The sequence below is a fragment of the Harmonia axyridis genome, chromosome 5 (genome assembly GCF_914767665.1).
Source record: "Harmonia axyridis chromosome 5, icHarAxyr1.1, whole genome shotgun sequence".
In the NCBI taxonomy this organism is placed as follows: domain Eukaryota; kingdom Metazoa; phylum Arthropoda; class Insecta; order Coleoptera; family Coccinellidae; genus Harmonia; species Harmonia axyridis.
In genome coordinates, this window is record NC_059505.1 from 31,910,582 (window position 1) to 31,934,581 (window position 24,000).

Genomic DNA, 24,000 nt, shown 5'->3' on the forward strand with positions numbered 1-24,000 from the left:
TTTTTCATCAAGAGGAAAATTCCATGGATACCTGGATTTTGCTTTTCACGAGGAGAATTGCGTCTCGAAAAAAAAACGTAGAAGTTAATTAGAGTGTATATAATGAAATGATTGATTTTTTAGCATACTAGATGAGCATTAATGAAGGCACTATAAAATCATCACTTTTTTATGGGTTCAATTAGATATTCGATTATCACACTCATTTGATATTCGATAGATATCCATCACTTTTTTTCATGGTCTTCAATCATTCATCATTCATTTTAAGTTGTGATTCGACGATGAAGGATGTTCTTTTGAATATTTCCAGTTTTTTTTCTATGGATTTTGAAACTTCCAGACTGAATAAAATTCATGTTCTAAGACAGTAAGAAATGAAGTTACACTATTTTTAGAATCCTTCGGATGTTTTTATAGTCAGTGGAATTATGACTGTTCTTAACAGGTGTTTATACCACATGATCTACCAAAGTTCAACTACTCTTCTCTCCTCATCGTTGTTTTTGATATCCCACCACTTTTCAGGATGAGTGAAGCAATCTCAGATGTTCCTCTGATTTACCGTCCTTTGCTATCACATGCGAAAATTTAAAATACGTTTTTACGTCTTCATTTTGCTTTTAGGAGAACCGTATTTTCACCTTTTTTCTAACCCCTCTATCCGCCTGCCCCCCTGGCTACGCCTGTGAACAAGATACATGAATTTTAAAGCGAATTATCTAGCAATTAGATGAAAGACTAATCTAGGAAACTTAGCAATACTAAATAATGAAGTTTGAAGCATGTAGGTAATGCCGTAATGGTACTGAATATTAACAGTATTTTACTGATCTGATGCACAGATGGCAGTGCTAGTATTGAATCCATATGATTGTTAGTTAATACCAACCTTCAAACGATACGTGTCAAAATTTGACAGCAGTCCGACCATTAGATTGTGAGATATTGCATTGTGAGTGTAGCTACTTTTGTTATTTGAAAGATGGAAAACAGAAAAAAGCCAAAAGAGGCTGTCATCGAGGAAAAAATCAAAAAAGTTCACTTAATAATTTTGAATGACCTTAAAGTGGAGTTGATTGAGATAGCAGACATTATGAAGATTATTCTGAACGTGTACATCATATCGTACATGAATATTTTTACATGTGAAAGCTGTGTGCAAAATAGGTGCCGCACGAGCTCACAATCGATCAAACGCAACAACGTGTTAATGATTGTGAACAGTGTTTGAAGTTGTTTAAGTGCAATAAACATGAATTTTATATTATATATGACAACGGATGAAACAGTCAATCAACAATCGACAGTCAGCTGAGTGAACTGCACACGATGAATCGAATCCAAAGCGAGGAAAAACACAACAGTCAGCTGGCAACGTTACGACATCAGTATTGTGGAATGCGCAAGGTATAATATTCATTGATTACCTCCAAAAGGGCCAGACCATCAACAGCGATTATTATATAGCGTTATTGGATCGTTTAAAGGATGAAATCGTTAAAAAACGGCCCCATTTGAAGAAAAGAGGAAGTGCTGTTTCCTCAAGACGCCGTGTCACAAATGAATGAAAACAATGGCAAAATTGCATGAATTGGGCTTCGAACTGCTTCTGCATCCACCGTATTCGCCAGATCTGGCCCCCAGCAACTTTTTCCTATTCTCACACCTCAAAACAATGCTTGCTGTAAAGAAAGATTGCGCCAATGAAGAAGTAATCGCCGAAACTGAGGCCTATTTTGAATCGAAAGACAAATCGTACTACAAAAATGGTATCGAAAAGTTGGAAGATCGCTATAATCGCTGTATAGCCCGCGAAGGCAACTATGTTGAATAATAATATCGACTTTTGCCAAAAAAAATGTGTTTTACTATAGTAGACCGGGGACTTTTCAATTGGCCTGTTAATAATTTCACCAGAAGAAGCCACCATGACGAGTGTTGCCTTTTGGGCCAATGATTCGAATATTCTATGAGGTGATCCATAGTATTAAATATGCAGTATTTTTCATTCGATAATCATTCCGACTTTAAATTATCCAAAACGTGAGCAGTGCAACCTTTAGTTAGAATTATTCCTACACCCACGTTGATTACTTAGGATGTTCTATCATTGAAAATAATACTTAAACCGAAATTATACAGTTCAAATACATCTCTCCTTACTAGCATAACATTAGAACTTTACTTTTGAACAAACAATTTCTACGTCTATTATTTGAATGATATGCTGCCTCAATTACTGTTCGAGTTGGTGTACGTTATAATATCTAAATAGTTATCAGACATTAAGCACTATGAAGAACGGTTGACCTCCCATTAAAAATAGCCTTGCCATGACTTGTGTCACTCAATTACATTACCGAGTGCTATATTCGCATCGTTTGGTGGGAATCCGGCTTATGTTTATTGGGAAAATTAAAGGATTGAAAAAGTTGAATTGGTTGCGGAAAATTCTGGAATTTTGTGCGAATCAAGTTTTTTGGACGAAGATTTGATTCAACGAGTGATAGAAATGTTCAGCAGTCGGCAGTTTATTTTGAAGTTTTGCTTGCACTTTTGCGCAAAGTTGAAACTAATTGGTGAGCCATGAAAAAAAGCTTACACTTGAATCAAGAATTTTGTCCTTGAGGATCAATGTTAAAAGTGATATTTTGTCGAGGAAAGTATGTGCACATCAATGTTGTATTTATAGCGTGGAAGTAAGTGTTTATAGAAATAGGATTCCTTTTTTTTTCGTAAGAGGTAAAACGATTGTTTAATATTACAAGAACAAAATATGGACAACTCATATTCTATCCAACCGTTAGCATTTCCCCAATTTTCATTTTCAAAAAGTTTTATTAGTACCACTGGCCATCTAGATTTCCAGATATTTCATTTATTGAGATGACTTTTCAAGAAGACTTATGTCTCAACTAATTCATGTAAATGTCCTCTAAGAGGATATCAATGTTCTCATTGAAACATTGTTGTATTCATCTCAAATTCTAATTGTCTATCTTTAGTGATTTCCTCCATTCAGCTGGAGGAATACATTGAACGAAAATTATCAAAATGATTTCAGTATGAAGTTCGTTTCAATGAAAAAATCCTCCTCATTTCGATTTCAAGCTATTGTTATGTGACTGTTATGAACGACGCCTAGATCTTGCAACTAATGACTTATAAATTACGGCAAAGTAGCACGAGGACTGATAATTTAGAGGTACACGTGCTCTGTGTCATCATCAGAATTTTTTTCAACTAGATGATATTTCTCTTTGTACCAATTAGATTTTGTCTTTTTTTGTTTCTCAAAAAAAAAAATATTGAAATTATAGTCAGGAATGCAAAATTGATAGAATATTTTTGGAAATAGAATACCGAAACATAAGTGAGGTTTATCTATGAAACTGTTAAAATGAAAATTAAAAATGAATACATATAAACGTATTTTGTGTCCTTGCATGTGGTACAAAATAACGGTAAATCAGAGGAACGTTTGATTTTGCTTCACTCATCATAAAAAGTGGAGGAATCTCAAAAAAGCTGACGAGAGAGGAGTATTTAAACTTTGGTATGAACGAATCATCGAAAAATCAACCGTTTTTGGTTAATTCAAGTTTATTTCATTCTTTAATAGCACAACTTAACTAATACCATCAGAATTTCTCTTCAAACATAAATTACTCAATCAAAAAAGGTTACTTGGAAGTAAATACTACGAGAACAGATGTGAGTAGGTACCGGCACCAGAGTCTTTTTTTTACATTTTTCCTAGCTACCAGTGGTCCACAAAAAAAAAAATTCTGGAGAAAAGAAGCGGGCACCCATTAGATTTGCATTTAAAATAAGCATCTCACATGAAGAAAATTTCAGATTGGATCTATGCCAAATTCGAGAAAAAATCACAGCTTATCTCCCTAATTCGTCATCAGTAATATTCTTCAAAAGTTATCTTGTTCTTCATGGGATGCTGATGCCACCTATCTTAGTACGGCAACATTGGCCTTGGTGTTTTCTGCTGCTCATATTCATAAAATTGATGCACAGCTTAACTTTTCTATGAGAATTATCAGTGGAATTATTAGATCTACATCTTCACCTTAGTTAACAGTGCTATCACATTTTTATTGTTTCGCCTCGTTCGTATACAGATGGTAGTCAAGAGATCTTGGAATAAATTTAATTTCTACTCGAACTTATTTCCAATTGTATCTTACCTCCAAAATACTAGAACTGCCAAATTAAAGTCACGCAAACCTAGATTAATTCTTGAAACTTGGCGTTCGGAATGGAGTTCTTGTAATGTCTTCAACAAAAGTCTAATCGTTGATCCTTCAGAGAAAGTTCTAGGTTTCAATCTTTCTACGAAAATTTGGTCTATTTTAAATCGACTTAGGTCTGGTCATGAGCAATAGTATGCTCTTCAAGAGGTATTCTATTGATAGCCCATTATGTGAGTGTGGAGTAGAAGGAACCATTGACCACTTAGTTAATACTTGTCCAATTTTTTCATGTCATAGTGGTTTCAAAGCCATCCATTCAGTTTCAGATTCTTCTTCTAGTCGCTAATTTTAAATTCGATATAATGAAAACTGTTACATTTATCACTTCTTTCTTGTTCTTTTCTTTTTTTGATTTCATATTTGATTATTATATGATATATATATCGTCAACTTTTGGCGAAGAAAAAGGATGGGGGGGATTTTATTTGGATGAAGATGAGGCCCTTCAATATAAATGTAGGCTTTTGTAATCGATCGTCTAGAGGTATGATTCGAAAACCTGGCCTTTCGTCTTTTTCTCCGTGACTTTATTGGATTTGTCATAATTAAACTCTTTTGAATTATTGACATTTATTTACAAAGCCACAATTATACAGTACAAACTCAGTATTGAGAAGATACTAATTACGTCTTAATTACAAGTTTCTCACTACGGTACTGAATTTCGTCTTTAACTCGTTTGTTGATTACTCGAAACCTTTTCGTTTATCACGTCTTTGTCGTACTTCAAGTTTTCGGTCGTCTCGTCTTTAACTCGTTCGCGACTCGTCTTAATTTAATCCGCGAACCGTCTTTTCGTCTTACGTCCTAAGTTGACCGACCGAACTTGACTCGTCTCAGACTTGCCTTGAACTTACTCTCGACTCGAACTTACTTCGTCCCCTGACCGCAACTTACCCCGTCCACTCTGAATATCCTTTCCTCCTTCCGGCTTGACCACACCCTTAGGGAAAGTACCATCCCCTAGTCCAATAAGAATTTTGCCGTACTGCCCACAAAGATCTTCGCGGATTCCTGGAAATCGAATATTCTCGAAGGACTAGAACCTGATACACAGATGTGACACAGATGTGTCACATCTGTGTGGGAAAGTTCGAAAACAACACGGTCGTACCAGATGGTACGACCGTGTTGTTTTCGAACTTTCCCAACCCCCCAGTATCTCTTCAAGATTTACAACTCCATGACATATCTTCGACTCCTCGAAGAATAACACATCCATTTTACATTATATGTACAATAACAATTCGATCCCTGTAAATTCATTGAAACTGTCATGCCCTCCACACTTGAAGAAACTAATAGGTCTCCAAGCATCCGGTTGACCATCTCAATTATTTACAGGGAACAATAACTGGATCCTACATAAATATGACAAATATAAACCAATCAATGCAATTGCTGAGGTTTTTATCTGTACTACTCTTGTATCAAATGCTGAAATGTATGATGCCCTGCTTACCTTTCCTTTGCTAATTCCAAGATTTCATCCCACATGCTCATTGTTTGAAGTTAATAATTTTTTGTATTGCTCATCTCAAAAGGATGTTTATATCTTCAGTAAAATTTTTAGAGCGTTTGTGCGAATTCATTTTGCTAATCAATAAATATTTTTTTCGTTCTGTCAATTCCTTTTTATTTCCAATTTTTTATTTATTTATTGAGTTATGTTCAAATGTATCTTTTGTAAACTACAAGGGTTGATTGGTAGAACACTTTTGGGTGAACTTCCACTTGAGATTTCTGATGTAATGAAGACAATTATTAATATTATATTTATTGACATCAATTTTTGTTGCAGGTAAGACACGTCAAATCATTGATGCCCAAATCACATCTCCGACATCTGCATCTTCACTCCACCTAACGAATTCAATTAGCTCGGGCTCGTTGTCGCTGATAACGCACCGTAGCGTTTCTTTTGAGCGTTTTCAACCGACTTTAATCAGGGTAAGTTGTTTATTTCGAATGCGACTACATCGGAGCGCATTTCCTAGCTCTCTCTTTCTCTCTGTCACGTCCGAGTTCTGTATGTAGTTTTGTGAACTTGGAAAAATGCCACATTTACGTGCATCACGAACCTCTACTTCTTGTTTGAATTCTGACATTCGGGATATATTGCGGTGGAAATGGGATACGCTCAACTGTTCTGTGGAGCGTTTGGCCTACTTTCCTGGGAAATTTAACCCTACGGAGAGAGACACAGGACGGACTGGATTTGTTCTAGATTAATTCTTGCAGGTTTCGTTCGGATCTCGTTCAATTTGAATACAGGAAGGATACCCTGGGAAAGCAGATGGCGATGATCATTTTGAGAGGATGCAATACTGTCCTACAGTAGTTTTTTAGACGAGCGATATTTTCGATCGATAAGGTTCGGTTGAATGATGAAAAATCTGTCTTAAAATGAGATGATGTTCGTTCTTGATAACTGCAGACGAATGGAAGGATCTAGATTGAAATTTTCTGGGAAGCTTCATGTCAAATTTGATAGTTCATGTTGGGGACAAAATTTGCTTATTGAAAGTGATATATATGCTCCCGGTATCTATGTTTATTACTCTGAGACCTGCTTTACCTAACTGTTTACAAAACCGAACCATCATATTTCTTCTTCTTAATTATTAACCATTGAAAATGAGCAATCTAGAATTATTCTTGACGATAGTTTTGCAATTTGAAAAGGAATCTTGGAATTCTGCATAAAAACTAGTTCGCCATCATTACAATCCATCAAAAATCATTCCTACCTTACCTTTCATCTGTTAGGTTAGGTTAGGAATGATTTTTGATGGATTGACAAACTAGTTTTCAGTTTTCTATGATTCTTTTTCAAATTGAAAAAAAACAAGGGTAAACGTGCTTTGAAGTCACCATTTTCACAACGTTTCTTAAAATATTTACACGCCACCACTCTTGTTCACTCCCTATTCCGTTTAAACGATCTGTATAAATACTGGTTTGCCATCAGTGAAAATCATTATAAATGCTTATTTTCATTGAAAACCAATAAAAACGTGAAAAATACTTGGAGGTGGTTTTGTGAACATTTGGGGTATTTTCCTCATCGTTCTGCTTGCGCATATTGAATGTCCAGTTCGATAATATATTCGACAGAACGCTTATGAACGACTCCTTTGTTGTTGAGGAAATATCCTTTGGCCTTTTTGTGGTGTCATTAGCAACAGCATGTTTACGCCATGCAATTTTCGCTCTGCAGTGCATTTACCGATGTAATTTTCAGATAATAACATTCCTGCCATGAGAAATTCCATATATGAGTGAAATATTCCTGTTTATTCCAAAACTGCAGATTCTAGCGTGATGAAAATTTGTATTTAGATGTCTTCTTCTTAGTGTTTTGCATCAAGTCTTCTTAGTGTTGTGATTGACATGGTGAAATTCTCTGTTTCTTGAACCTGCCATAATAGTTGTTCTGCCTTCATTTTCCTGGTCAATTCTCTAATATTTCAAACTCAAGGAGCTTATTTTGTTCCAATTTCATTTTTATTAGATGTATGAATACATAATAATAATACACTTTTTATTTATGATTACATACAGGTAAATATTTCGGGAAATAAATACCTCTGTAATTTTTTTATGTTTATAGTGAATAAACATTATATTATTATATTATATTTTTATTATATAATAGTTTGAAATTTACTTATTCTATTATTTCGGCGCTTGCTCCTGGCGTTGATGCGATACTCTTCATTGAAATGAAAGAAATATTTTGAAACTTTGTGTAAGGTGCTATCTACATCAATTTACATTATAAGAAGGATAAAGCAAATAGCTGACACTGAAAAACTCACCTATTTTTCTACCTTCCATAGTCAGATGACATATGGGGTTGTCATGTGGGGGCCTCTGCAGATGCTAATATGGTACTCCTGAAACAGAAACATGCTTTGAGGATAGGGTTCCATTTAAGTGATAGGACAAGCTGTCGGGAGATATTTAAGAGAGAGGGGTTACTTACCATGACGTATGTAGTCATACTTACTAGAGTTGACGATATTAATAAAAATGAAGACGAGTTCACCACAAATGAAGACTTCCGCGATTATAAAACTAGGAAAAGAAAAGAATTGAAAGGGAACAACAAGGACCAGACTTTATCTGCTTGAAAATTTTGTTTTACAACTTTGCTTCTGCCATTTTGCAATAATAAGCTGTAGCAGTAAGTCGTAGTCGAAATAAATAGATCTTAGAGGTCATACAATAAGCTTAGGTACTTGTAAACATATCGCAATCGAAATAAATGAACGCCATCGAAATATTAGTCGATTTGTGTCTGGATCGTAAAGTTATTACGATCTTGTCAGCTTAGGAGCCATATTCTCTTAATTTGCGGAAGGTTTTAATTTTATGCTTAATAAGAGAAATAATACATCGAATGCTCTCAAATACCTAAGGTGAGACCGCTATTAGTGAAAGAACGATGATTTTGACGTTGAAGACCAGCATGCCGGTGGAAGAGAGAAGGTTTTCGAAGATGCAGAATTTGAGGCATTACTTGATCAAGACCCTTGTCGAACACAACAACAATTGGCAGGATCACTGGTAGTGATGCAACCAGCCATTTCAAAACGCCTGAAAGTCAAGGGAATGATTCAGAAACAAGAAAATTGGGTGCCGTACGAGTTGAAGCCGAGAGATGTTGAACGGCGTTTGTTTGCTTGTGAACAGATGCTTGCAAGGCAAAGACAGAAAAGATTTCTTCATCGCACTGTGACTGAAGACTGAAAAAGGGTTCATTACGATAATCTCAATCGCAGAAAATCATGGGCGTACCCAGCCATGTTTCCACGTCGACGTCAAAACCAAATATTCACGGTTTCAAGGTCATGCTCAGTATTTGGTAGGACCAGCTCGGCGTAGTGTATTATAAGTTGTTAACACCGACTGGAACAATCACAGGCAATCGTTATCGAATGCAATTAATGCGTTTGAGACGAGTATTGAAAGACAAACAACCGCAATACAACGACAGACCATATAAAATTATTTTACAACTTGACAATGATCGACCCCATGTTGGGAAAGTAGTCAAAACATTAGTGGTCAGCGATAGACAATACTTTGAGTTATAAATGAATAACCAGTTTTTTCAATAAATCCCCGAATTCTGGAAAAAAGGGGAAGCAAAGTTGTACGCCTATGTATATAACCGACTACCGGCTGATATTAAGTTGGTCAATGTTACGCTCCTCAAGAGAAAAGTTACTTCTTCAAAGAACTTTATGGAAGGGTTTTTACATTGCTGAATTTTAAACTTTTAAGTTACCTACTATTCATGTAGGCTTGGTTAATCGATCCTCTAGAGGTATGATTCGATTACCTGGCCTTTCGTCTTTTTCTCCGTGACTTTGTTGGATTTGTAATAATTAAACTCTTTTGAATTATTCACATCTATTTACAAAGCCACAATTATACAGTACAAACTCACTATTGAGAAGATCTTAATTACGTCTTAATTACAAGTTTCTCACTACGGTACTGAATTTCGTCTTTAACTTATTCGCGACTCGTCTTAATCTAGTCCGCGAACCGTCTTTTCGTCTTACGTCTTAAGTTGACCGACCGAACTTGCCTCGTTTTCGGCTTAAGTTGAACTGTACCGTCTGTACTCGTCATCGGTTTAATTTGAACTGTGCTCTCTGCCGATTGGAACTACCCTCTCTCGAATATAGACCTCCCTTCTCTCGGTTTGACCACACCCTTAGGGAAAGGTACCATCCCCTAGTCCAATAAGGGCTTTTGCCGTACCGCCCCCAAAGATCTTCGCGGATTCCTGGAAATCGAATATTCTAGAAGGACTAGAACCTGAGAAAAAGATGTAACACATCTGGTACAACCGTCTTGTTCTAGAACTTTCCCAACCCCATAAATCTCTTAAGTTTTACAAGCGACATGACACATTCTTCGACACCCCAAAGAATTACACATCCTTTTTACATTATGTACAATGAAAATTCGTTCCCTGTAAATCGATTGAAACTGTCATGCCTCGACACTAAAAAAAACTAATAGGTCTCCAAGCATCCGGTTGACCATCGCAATTATTTACAGGGAACAATAATTGGATCCTACATTCATGTCTTTTGTGTGAATTCGTTTTAGTTTGTTGTGATGATTATTTTCTATTGTGTGTCTATTTTAAAATTTTTCATATATTGTATTTTGAGATCCCAATTCATTTGATGAGTTATTAAACAAGAGTTTTTCAGTCCAGAGCATGTGTCGAACCCTATTTTCAGATCCTCACAAAAGGTAAGCCAACGCCACCATTATATCGTCCACGGACAAACCGTCCATTACCGATCCCAAATTATAATGGACCGCATCAATCCCGATGAAATATCGCTCGGCACCAATTTACGATAATGACCGGAGAAATAGGAAATGCAGGAAACTTCACCGTTAAATTTCTCCGATGGAATCTTGGAGACCACCCTTTCTAACGTTGCGATAAACTTTAACGGTCACAATTGGGTAGGGGAATCTCTGCAGGACGCGGTCCTGCAGGCCTAACAAGCTTACGAGGGACAATTTGATCTGTTCCGGGGGTATCCATTTGCAAGTTTGAATCGGAGTTTTGCGTTTAAAGTAGGTATGCTGAGCTGGGACAAGAGTCGATAGCAAGTTTTGGGCAGGGACAAAGGATTGAATTGTTTGGGGAATGTCAAGTTGCGTAGCACAGTCTTCGTATCTACCCTGGAAAAGGGATTTTATTGGGGGGGATTTTAGTCAACGCGGAAGTTTTTTCGCACTGATGCATTCCATCAATCGGGCTGTATGAGTAAGAGGTGGAGATGTGGAGGAATTTAGTTTGATTTTTGAGTTGTACTTGTGTGGTTTCATAGGGATGAAGACGTTAAAACGAATCTGTAGACAAGATATATGCCCCTCCACTAAAGTTAAGGAAGTTCAGAGATTTTAAGAGAAGTTTTCAATTTTTTTCAGCAATTCTTCAAATATGATAGATCTCAATGTTTACTCACTTATCTTAAGTTGACAACGCTCTTGCACACTTTCGATCATATTGTTGAAGAAGCCTTGATCAATTCCTCTCCAGAGTAGCTCATCCCAAGCTTAGTGGGATTGAGGTCGGCCCCTCGGTGGGCAGGTGGTCAAGGCAAAATGCCTCACCATGGATTTCCAGAGCTTCATTGGCAATTTTCGTACGATGAGATAGCGCATTATCGTACAATTGTCCATTAACTTAATCAATGTAAGTTTGTGCATTCTTGGTACGATCAAGCACCTAGAGTTCTGTACGTTCATTCAAACAGATGCCTCCCCAGACAATAACTCTACCACCTCTTAACGGATGAACTTCTTTGAACTGATCTAATATTTCTGGGCACCAGAGGATGGGTTCATTCCCAAACACGCCGACTCTACGAAAACTATCCATATCTCAACGGATCTATACAGGAACAATACATACCTCCATTGATTTTAAGTCACTGGCTCATTGGCCCATTCTAATCGCAGTCGCAATTGATTTTGAGTTAATGGAATCCTTCTCAAAAGTGGTCGAGAATATAGATTAATGCAGTCTTCGACGAATTGTTTCAATCGAAAGCAAAATACCAGAAGCGTTCATAAGACGTTGTTGCATGAGTACTCAAAAGCTCTCTTCCTGTAGACACATTCAGTAACCGATCTTGTGGTAGATTTTGAGCGTCCACTTCTCGGTATTTTGGTCAGGTATCCAGTTTCTCGATATCTATGGACGAGTAAGGAGACTACGCTCTCACTAACTTGAAAAAAGAAATCGCAACATCTCTCTGATCCCGCCTCGATCATACCTATCACGCACAGAGCACATACCCGGTGAATTGATACGAATCTATATATGTAGGCTTGGTTAATCGATCGTCTAGAGGTATGATTCGATTACCTGGCCTTTCGTCTTTTTCTCCGTGACTTTGTTGGATTTGTAATAATTAAACTCTTTTCAATTATTTACATCTATTTACAAAGTCACACTTATACAGTACACACTCAGTATTGAGAAGATCCTAATTGCTTCTTAATTACAAATTTCTCACTACGGTACTGAATTTCGTCTTTAACTCTAGTTCAATTACTCGAAACGTCTTCGTTTATCACGTCTTCGTCGAACTTCAAGTTTTCGGTGGTCTCGTCTTTGATTTGTTCGCGACTCGTCTTAATCTAGTCCGCGAACCGTCTTTACGTCGTACGTCTTGAGTTGATCGACCGAACTTGTTCTCGTCTTCGACTTAACTTCGAACTGTACCGTCTGTACCCGTCTTCGGTTTAATTTGAACTGTACTCTCTGCCGATTGGAACTACCCTGTCTCGAACATGGACCTCCCTTCTTTTCGTTTTGGCCAAACCCTTAGGGGAAAGTACCATCTCCTAGTCCAATAAGAGCATTTGCCGTACCGCCCACAAAGGTCTTCGCGGATTCCTGGAAATCGAATATTCTAGAAGGACTAGAACCTGAGAAACATATGTAACACATCTGGTACAACCGTCTTGTTCTAGAGCTTTCCCAACTCCAGTAAATCTTGAGTTTTACAACCGACATGACACATTCTTCGACACCCCGAAGAATTACACATCCTTTTTACATTATGTACAAAAACAATTCGTTCCCTGTAAATTCACTGAATTTGTCATGCCTTTGGCAGTTGAAGAGACTAATAGGTCTCCAAGCATCCGGTTGACCATCTCAATTATTTACAGGGAACAATAAACTGGTTCCTACATATGTATGACAATTTGATGATATTTTCAATGAAAACTTTCATTGGAAATCTATAAAGATGACAATCTGTCTGAATCAGAATTAATTAAATCTCAAAATTTACATAATTAACGAAAACTATTTTCAAACAACTATGACCAAACATTTTCCAACAATACCAATAGCCCTAATGGCTTCAGCCGCACTGAGTTTTTGTCTAGGCATTATTGCAAAACAAAACAAATATTCAGATATTGAAGGAAATTGTTATTTCCAAAGCTGCCGCCAGACATTTCGGCGCCCCGGCAAATTTGGCTAATTTATACGAATTTTATTTGAAGGAGCCTCTGCTTTTTCTCTCAGGCAGCTTTTCAATTCCATATGAAATCGTATTTTCCAATGCAAAATCTTAAAGGTGCAGAAAGTCTTGTTTTATTAACTGACTTTGTGCCCCTACAATCTGGCACCCCGGCAAAATGTCCGGTATGCCGGTCCTGGCGGCGGCCCTGGTTATTTCATGTCAAAACTCAGAACTGAATCGGTTTTGTGAACACGGAAATATCGGGTAATTTTTTTTTCGATATACTATAATTTTGCCTTTGAAGGAAGCCATCCAGGTGAAAATGGACGTAATTGAAATGCCCCAATTTTGAAAATGCTAATACTTAATTCATTATTGAAAACGCCCACTCTTTCAAGAGAACAAAACCTTGCCTTTAAAACTCAATATCTGAATGAAATTTCAATTTTCCTCATTCCTCGCTCAGGAATAATGATAATCAGAAAATAAATATCACCAAATGCTCATAATTCCGAGTAGAACTCTCGAATATTGTTGACTTTAGAAATAATAAAAGTTATCTACATGCATTGGAAAGCGTCATTAATTCAACATAGCCCCAACATTCATTCTGTAATCTTTCGTTATATCAAATGTCAATTCGTTTCCCTACTTGCAAACTGCATCAAGCCGTGAATAAAGGTCATAGGGACCTTTGGGTCATTGCCATTATGTGTACCTGCTGAACTGTGTATTTCGTTCTTTTCTTTTTCATATTCGTTCGGCCTCATCTATAGGTTTTGTACTCCGTTTTTTACCTGAGACCTACCTGCAGGAAATATCGATGCATTCGAATCAGAAAGGTGATGTTATATTCAGATGTTTCGATATTTGTCAGTCATGGAAACGCGAAAGTAGAAAGCTTTTTTTTTGCCTGACGTTTTGATGGGTTCCAAGCATATTGTATAGTGAATTATTGAAACATTGTTCTGAATCTAAAAGTCAGTTTTTTCCTACTATTCTATAAAATATCTCTAATCAATGAGCAACATACAAAAAAGTCTCTTGGGGCACTGTCGATTCGAACCCAAGTTTTCTTCGTCGATCTCTATTATAGAAAAACACTGAGACACAATAGCTACAAAGGCATACAACATTGATTCCACCGTTGTTTTTTTTCTGAAATTCGAGTATTTATCGTGAAAAACTGTTTATATATTTATGATTCAAAGTATTGTCCATTGCTGGTCACTACTTTCTCTCATCTTTCGGGAAGCGTACGACTCCCGCGTTGAAAAAACTAGTCATCTTTTAAAGCGATCCACGAATCGATTCAATATTTTACATCTTCATAATACCGGAAGACTTTAGAACTCTGAATATTCGGTTTGGACGTCGACGTGGAAGCATGGCCGGGATATCCCCATGATTTTCTGCCCTTGGAATTTTCGTAATGAACCCATTTTTCGTCTCCAGTCACAATGCGATACAGAAATCCCTTTCGTGTTTGCCTTGCAAGCAGCTCTTCACAAGCAAACAAACGCCGTTCAACAAATCTCGGTTTCAACTCGTATGCCACCCAATTTCTTTGTTCCTAAATCATTCCCATGACTTTCAGGTGTTTTGAAATGGCTTGTTGCGTCACTTCCACTGATCCTGCCAATTCTTGTTGCGTTTGACTCGAGTTTTGATCAAGTATTGCCTCCAATTATGCATCTTCGATAACCTTTTCCCTTTCACTGGTCTTCGAAGTCAAAATCATCGTTCTTGAAGGGTTGAAACCACTCTCGGCACATTCTTTCACTAATAGCGGCCTCACCATAGGTATTTGAGAGCATTCGATCAATGGCGTTATGTTCACATAAACCTAACCTTATTGTATGGCAGCTACGATCTATTTATATCGACTACCATTTACCGCTACAGTCATCTTTTTCAAATAGGCGGAAGCAAAGTTGTACACCTAATATTATTCGTGATATTATCGTAACGAAGACCAACTCGAGCATAGACAATATATTTCGATTATACGAACCTCTCCACTCGACATAGTTCGCGAAACACCACTCGAGCTGCGTACTCGTGATGTTTCGCGAACCACGTCTCCTGAATATTGTCAAAGTTTTTGTGATATTACAACTGAGTATAATTTATTAAATTAGCATTATTGCATCTTTAGAATAACAATATGCCAAAATTGTGAAACTTTCATAATTATGACTGTGGTTAATATTACCATAGAACATATCACCTATTTAATATTGATATTGTTCTTCACCTATTTATCTGAAACTTCATAAAACTAATCCCAATAAATTCGATATTGAAACCACTCGATGCATAGTAGATGCACAGTAAATACAGTCGTCGAGTGTTCTGATTGCGATTTCTATTATTGCACTAGGATTAGCAAAGCCCTTATTGCCACTGTTTCTGCATTAATTCATGACTCGTAGTTAAAATAATAATCTGATATCAAACGATGGGAGTCCATTCTATTGGCTATGCAGTATCGTAAAGGGAAATGATAATGGTACAAACAATAAACCAATCGAATGGGATAATCGTTCAGATAGGACTCTGTGTGTTGGATTATGTGTTTTCAATGGGACAACTCAACTGCAAGATTGAATTTCCAGGAATATCGCATTTGACAGAAAAATCCATTAGTTTCTTGAGATGGTAGATAGGTAGGTACTTGATAGATGCAGTAGGTGCTAGTATTTGAAAGCTGGAGAGTTCAACACAAGTTCTGAAAATAAGAGAAAAGCAATAACGTGTCAGGCGCTTTTGTATGCTCGTTCATTCATGCTCCAATTTCACCTTTGAAGACCATAGAACTGTATATAAACGCTTGAAGTTTTTACTTTTAGACTTGGGACTCATTGAGTAAACACTTAGTGCCTTTTTCCAATATTCTTCTCGGATTTTCTATTGTACAGATGATGTGATCGCTCGGAGCTAAATTTTGGTATGTTATTACCACATCCAAAATCTCAACTTTTTGCTTTTTGCTCCTGGAAATATTGGGCTATTCCTATCGATATTCATCTTAATTTATCTATGGCTCTGGTAATTCTTCATAAAAAAAATTTGAAATAGGCTTAAAACTGGTATTTTATATATATGTACAGGTAAAATTTCGACCTGATCGGATTTGAAATCTCAGAAATATTTGGTATTTGAAAAATATTAGTCGATTTATGTCTGCATCGAAAAGTTATTCTCGATTAAACATGTCAGCTTACGAGCCAAATTCTCGTCATTTGCCGGAGGTTTTAATTTCGTGCTTTAATATAAAGAAATCTGCGGCTGAGGCTCATCAAATGCTCTCAAATATCTATGGTGGGGCCGCTATTATTGAACGAACGTGCCGAGAGTGTTTTTAACGATTCAAGAACGGTGGTTTTAACGTCGAAGAGAGAAGGTTTTCGAAGATGCAGAATTATGGAGACATAACTTGATCAAGACCCGTGTCAAACGCATCAAGAATTGGCAGGATCATTGGGAGTGATACAACAAGCCATTTCAACACGCTTGAAAGTCATGGGAATGATTCAAAAACAAGGAAATTGGGTGCCGTACTAGTTGAAGTCGAGAGATATTGAACGGCGGTTGTTTGCTTGTGAACAGCTGCTTGCAAGTCTCAGACGGACGGGATTTCTGCATCGCATTGTAACTGGAGACGAAAAAACGGTTGATTACGATAATCCCAAGCGCAGAAAATCATTGAGAAATTCCGGCCATGCTTCCACATCGACGGCCAAATCGAATGTTCACGGTTTCATAGTCATGCTCAATATTTGGTGGGACCAGCTAGGTGTAGTGTATTATGATTTATTAAAACCGACTGAAACATTCACAGGCGATCATTATCGAACGCAATTAATGCATTTGAGCCGAGCATTGAAAGACAACCGGCCGCAATACAACAAGAGATATAATAAAGTGATTTTACAGCATGATAATGCTCGACTGACACATAAATATCTGCTGAAGTCTGAGGACAGTCCATTCTGCGATCGTTGTGGGGTTACTAACACAGTTAAACACATTCTCCTAGATTGTAAACAATATGGAGGTAGGAGATCAGCCTTTTTGTCTCAAAAAAGATTAAAAGAGATACTTTCGGAGGAAAATGCTTCACTATTGATGTCTTTCCTCAGAGAAATAGGTATTCTGAAAAAAATCTAGTCATTGACACTTTTGTGATATTTCTATTTATTTATTTGTTTGTTTTTTCCTATATATTGTTATCTACATTTATGTTTATACCGTACAATATTTGTTTTCACCCATTTGTGTATAAGTGTACTTCTTTTGAAGTCTGACATAAGCGAGAATGGTGCTAAATGGCCTATGATGCCGACGCACAAATAAATAAAATTTCTCTCTCTCTCTCTCTCCTGACGTTGCTCCCTCGGACTGTCACTTGTTTCGATCAATGGCACATGGCCCGGCTGACCAGCACTTCCCGTAATATTAAGATGTGAAAAACTGGTATCGATTCGTGGATTGCTTCAAAGGTTGACCAGTTTTTTCAATGCGGGATTCGGACGCTGTCCGAAAAATGGGAGAAAGTAGTGGCCAGCGATAGACAATACTCTGAATCATAAATGAATAACCAGTTTTTCACAATGAAGTCTCGAGTTTCGAAAAAAGACAGCGAAAGCAATGTTGTTCGCCTATGTAGTATTCGAGAAACATTAGATACAATATTGAAGATAATTTAAGGATGTTGAATTTGTCCTTCACACAAAGTAAACCAGAAGAAGAAGTTTCACCAAATTATCGAATCATACCCCTAGGCGATCAATAAACCAAGCTCACATAAAAAAAAATTGTCGAGAAATAATTTTTGAACAATTGTATGAGATACAGAATAATAAAAACCTTTTTGTGAAATTTGCAACTTCTTTCTAACACGAAAGTAACCAGTTCCTATTGTGAAGATGATAATTAAGGTCAGTGAAATATCACAACGATTCATAATTTTTTCCCCGTATTTCAATCGGTCGAGAAACTCCCTGCAGGAGGAGAAAAAACCGTCCAGTCTCGTTCTCGGTTGATTACACTCGACTTCCCTGCCAGAAAAACCTTTATCAGAACCTGCATTCACAAGCACTCCTCCATTCTATCGCCACATAGAGCTGGAATAATGAATTCATTCTATAATTGGGGATGGAATAAGCCATTAGTGAACTTTCATTCTTGCGACGCCTAGTCGTTTCAGTTCCATTCAAATGGGGAAATTCTGGAGAGCAGCCATCTCATTTTTCGGGCTTGGAGCAGTTTCAATCTTTATGAGTCGGGGGAAATATGAATTTTTTCGGAATATTCAGCGTTCATGATGGAAAGAGGCAGTATAATTAAGCGGTCGCGTGATCAATAGCTTGAAAAAATTACTGGCGCACTATGGCACTTTATTTTTAGGTCGTATTTAAGTTCTTGGTGTCATTAGGATAATACTAGGGAAAAACTATTTTGTTGGGAGAGAAATCGATGCAAACGCAATGTTGGGAACTTTCAAAAGAAACGAAATATTCGAAAAAATAACTTGAAATTATGTTCAAAATACCGACCATCTACTCCAATACACTTTATGATCCAATCTCCCAAAGACATTTTAATATCAAATAACCCTTCTTTATTATTTTTAATTACATTCACGGCTACTTCTATTTTCCGTTGCAATTCTGCTGAATTGTAATCCAGATTGGCAATCTTTAGGTATGTCAAAACACCAAACATGAAGTAATAATAATAATAATATTTATTAGTCCAATCGATCGTTTACATGATATAAGACAAGTCAAAAATACATTATATACAAATATAATATATCACATATAAAAATAAAAAACTTAATATTAAAATAAATAGAACGTCAACATCACTTTATCAAGCTATACTAACAACAGAAATTATCAGTCAAATATTCCCTCACTGTATAATATGCCTTCTCACATAAAAGATTTTTTAATTTGTTTTTGAAGCTTCTATGACCGCAGTCATTTTTTATAGATACAGGCAGAGAGTTGAAGAGTCTTATCCCAGCAAACATAGGACAATTTTCATAAAGTTTTGTTTTATGTTTTGGTGTCCTAAATAATGCACCATGTCTCGTTTGGTATGAATGAGAATCAGATATTTTTGGCACTTCATTAACGTTTTTTTTAAAGAACAATATACACCTATATATGTAAATACAGGGAAGCGTTAGAACTCGGTACCTTATAAAATACGGCCTGCATGAATCGCGCGATCCCATATTGAAAATAAGACGTATTACTCGTTTCTGAGCAATGAAAATGCGAGATGCAAAGGTGGAGTTACCCCACAAAGTAATATTATATGACAATGTGTGTAAAACAAGGCATAATACACCGAAAGCAGTTGTTAAATATCCAGTACCTGTTTCAATTGCATCACTGCATAGAAACTCCCATTCAATTTTGCAGAAATGTGATCAATATTATCTTCCCAACTCAGATTACCGTCGATATATATCCCCAGAAACTTCGTGTCGGTACTCATCTTGACAATATTGCCGTCTATGTTCAGGTTAATTGCTTTAAACGATTTATTTTTTGTATAAAATTGCATGAAAACTGTCTTGTTGATGTTTACTATCAACGAATTACATCTGCACCATAACACGAAACTGTTAGCAATATTATTCAATTTAAGTTCTAGTTCCTCCTGCGTTAAAGCGCTAACAGCAATCGACGAGTCATCCGCATACAAAACCGTGCACTCAGAGTCAGCAATATGGGCAACCACGTCATTGATAAAAAGGATAAAAATTAAAGGCCCAAGAATTGACCCTTGCGGATCTCCATAGTCCACGTTATAAACCTCGGATTTTCCACATGTTTGTATATGTTTCCACAAGATGAATGACTCTAAAAAAACTACTGTTTCGAAATCAATGCAGTCCTCCTGTTGAGATTATTACTTGTTGAATGAAAATGCTTATATATGAAAATAATATCACGGCTACTATTTTCGAAAATATTAATGTGAACACTTACAGAGGATGTACTACGAAAATTTGTCAATTCATCGTACGTGATTGGCCACCGATGAATCAGCTTCGGGTGTGCGTATTTGGAGAAAGAAACATGGAGAATTTTTTGAACGATTTTCAATAATAGTTGAGACTTGAGAGAAGATACATACGTCGTTTTAGATTTCCGCCGTTATTAGCTGAATTTGAGATTTGGAATTCAATTTATCGAGGAAAATCTCAAATTCAGCCAATAATGACTGAAATATAAAATAACGTATGATATCTCAACAGTTATTGAAATTCTCTATGTTTCTTTCTCTAGATACGCGCAACCCTTAGTCGATTCATCGGTGACCAATCACCTACGATGAATTGACAAATTTCCGCAGTACATCTGAATAGTCGGCAACTGTTGTCTATGCGGAAATATGACATTCTTACTTACTTTGGAAATACGTCCACTTGTTGGTGTTATTATTCAAAATCTTATTATAATTAAAATTAGAACCCCCGTATCTCGAAAACCATATTTTTTCAGACTTATTTTTATTATATTTTGAGGCCTAGGTAGAAAAAATAACACAAAACCTACAAAAACAAAATTTTTCCAACCTAAAGAACACCACACACCACAACATCTATTTTCTTTCGACAGGGGTTCCTACCTTTACAAAACACAAAAACCTCCCAAAATTCCGCGACATTCCGACCGAATGAAACGAAAACACAGACGTGTTGGCATACATAAGGTCCGTTTGGCAGGAATTAACAGATCAACGTTACGTTACATTCGGAACGTATCTAGCCAGCATGATACGGCTTTTGTTGAAATATTGCCGGTTGTAAGCTTCCGTGGGTTCGAAACCGTCAATTCCAATGGGGAAAGATCCGGCAAATCGATATATAGCCGATTGGGTACCCGAACCAGCTGATATACGCGATTTGAACTAATTTGTGCACGGCAATCTGCTAATGAATTCGATTCGTAGGGGGCCTTCCTTTCCAATATGATCGGATGTTTTATGGGAAATTTTGGACGAGGGTGAGCTTGTTTGAAGGTTTTTTGCGCCGTTATTGATTCGAAATTTGAAATGATATACCATTAAATATATTGACAACAAATAATTGTTTAACGTCTGTATATTAACATATTATCTATTTATCTATCTATTCAATTAATTTCACGGCATTCAGACAATTTTTCAATTCAGTAAAAAGTACCTTCTCGAGCAGGATTCGAACCCGCAACCTCCGAATCACTAGTCCGATGCACTCGCCTTTGAGCTATCAAGGAAATTGACAATTTTTATTTGAAAAAAATTTTTGCTCTATTCCTCTTCTCCCTGTTCTTCCATCGAATGAATTCACCTTATCCCAGGTCGATGTCATCACTTCATCTCTTTTTAGGACGGTCAAAACTTCGCCTAACACTTGGTGACTTAATCTCTTGCAATTCTCACCTATCTGTCCTCCGTTATTCGTCCAATGTACCAGTTCTATTCCACTTTCTTTCCTTTCACCCACTCGTTAATATTTTTTGTCTTACATGCTCTTCTGATATTTTCACTACGTTCTCTATCTCTCAACGTTTTGCCTGTTATTCGTCTTAGAACCCGCATTTCTTAAGTCTCCAAGAGTTGGTCTGATGTTCGTCTTGTAAATGCGGGTCTTTGATATATGTATCTATATTTTCTTTTAAATAGAACAATACAAAAGATTATCAACTTCAAATAATAAAGCATGTGTAGATAAAATCTCAGTATTAGCAGAGAAAATGTAAAGGGGCATCATACATTTCAACGTAGATGAAAACTAGATGAGAACCTCAGCAAAAATTCTCTCTCCACGTATAGGTGTAGTGATATTGGTTCGTGTATTTGTTTACAGAATAAGCTGGGATATTTATATTGAACATCTTCTTCTTCATCCAAGCAAAATCTTTTCCATATTTACTTTTCGTCAAATATATTATAATTGAATATGAAAACAGAAAAGAAAAGAACCAGAAAGAAGTAATAAATGTTATAGTTTCCATTATATTGATTTGAAGTTAATGACCCATTCTAGAAAAAGATCTGAAACTGAATGGTTAGCTTGGAAACCACCATGAAATTTATAAATTGGGCAAGTATTCACCAAGTGGTCAATGGTATCTTCTACACCACACGCACATAGTTGGTTTTCAATAGAACGCCATTTGTAGAACATACTATTGCAACGACCATGACCTAAGTCGATTCAATATACACCAAATTTTCCTAGGAAAATTGACACCTTGAACTTTCTCTAAAGGATCAACAATTAGACTTTTGTTGAAGACATTACAAAAACTCGATTCCGAATGCCACATTTTCTTTTCACTTTCATTATATTGAAGAAAAGTATGAATCCATAGAGGTTTGCGTTACTTTAATCTGGCAGTTCTAGTATCTGTCAGTTCATAGTAACTCGAATCCACTGACGTCACTATTACCTTTGGCGTTGAACCTACAAAATGAATGATAATTCCTAATTCAAAATGGTTATAATGGCATAATGGAGTATTCTTTTTGGCATTTATTTGCTTCATAAAAGACAATTTTGCTCATTGACGAAGTTATTTGATCAAAAATGAGCTTCATCACTAAATACAATTTTTCAGTGAAAATTCTCATATTTAGCCGATTAGCACAAAGACCAACAAGTTGAAAACGTCGACGTTTCGACATTTCGTCGTCTTCTTCAGCACTTCGCGCTACAGCAGTAATATTTTCTACAGTATGCACATTTCTTGTCTTGTTGATGGTTTTGAAACGATAAGAGTAATGTTAGTGCTAAAACGATCAATAACTGCTTGCTCACTAGGCAAATTATGTTCACCATGAAATGAACGATGTGCTCTTTGAATTTCGCGAATAAATTTATAAATATCAAATTATATTTATAATTATGAAAGTAAATGTTTACTATTTGAAAGCGTTGTTCTGGCCTTAAACGATTCATGATGAATTGTCAAACCTTACTGAACACAAATGTCATTATAGTTCTATATTCCCAATCCATAGACAGCAACCATCGAAACTATCATTCAGCTGAAAATAAACCAGTTATGAAACGAGTATTTGAAACAGTTTAATGTTTACAATTCATTTAGCATTTTAGCAATACCGAATCCACCAAATGTGCTGAACTTTTCAATTTGAAAAAAAGTTAAAGCATGACCGTCGATTTATCGTGTTCTGATTCACGTCAATATGAATGAATGTACTAATTTCGCATGAAAAGAGGCGTATGCTTTCAGTTTACCATAATCGAAGTTATTCAACAGCATGCATGAATGATCAGAATGATTGTTTCAGGTCTAATAGCGTTATTTATATTGTTATGCGCTGTTTGACCTTAGGAGCATTTCAATTTGGTGAGGATGTATTTCACATACAATCATTTCTGTTCTAAAAATACGCGAATATACGGCTATTTATATAATGACAATCTAGGAACGTTGTTGGTTTCATGCACAAGTTCAATTAATCCAATCAGTGTTTATTTACATCTGATGTATTAGTTGCTGTTTGATTGTGTGAAGGGTTAGTAATTTAATAGAAATGAAACCTTACATGTTCGTTGATTGAAATTATGCATCTATTTCCTGATCGATTATCCTCATTGCGATATTTCACTTTGAAATATTGATGACATAAAACATGAAATTACAAGGGTAATGATT

General features: G+C 36.4%; 1 long non-coding RNA gene across 1 annotated transcript in view; it reads left to right on the top strand.

Annotated features, from left to right (window-relative positions):
- The window catches only part of LOC123679861, a 120,612-nt gene that overhangs the window by 82,410 nt on the left and 14,202 nt on the right, over positions 1 to 24,000 (top strand). The window contains exon 2 of the long non-coding RNA XR_006747450.1: positions 6,073 to 6,221. This is a non-coding gene — a long non-coding RNA (uncharacterized LOC123679861). The remainder of the gene's footprint in view (positions 1 to 6,072; positions 6,222 to 24,000) is intronic.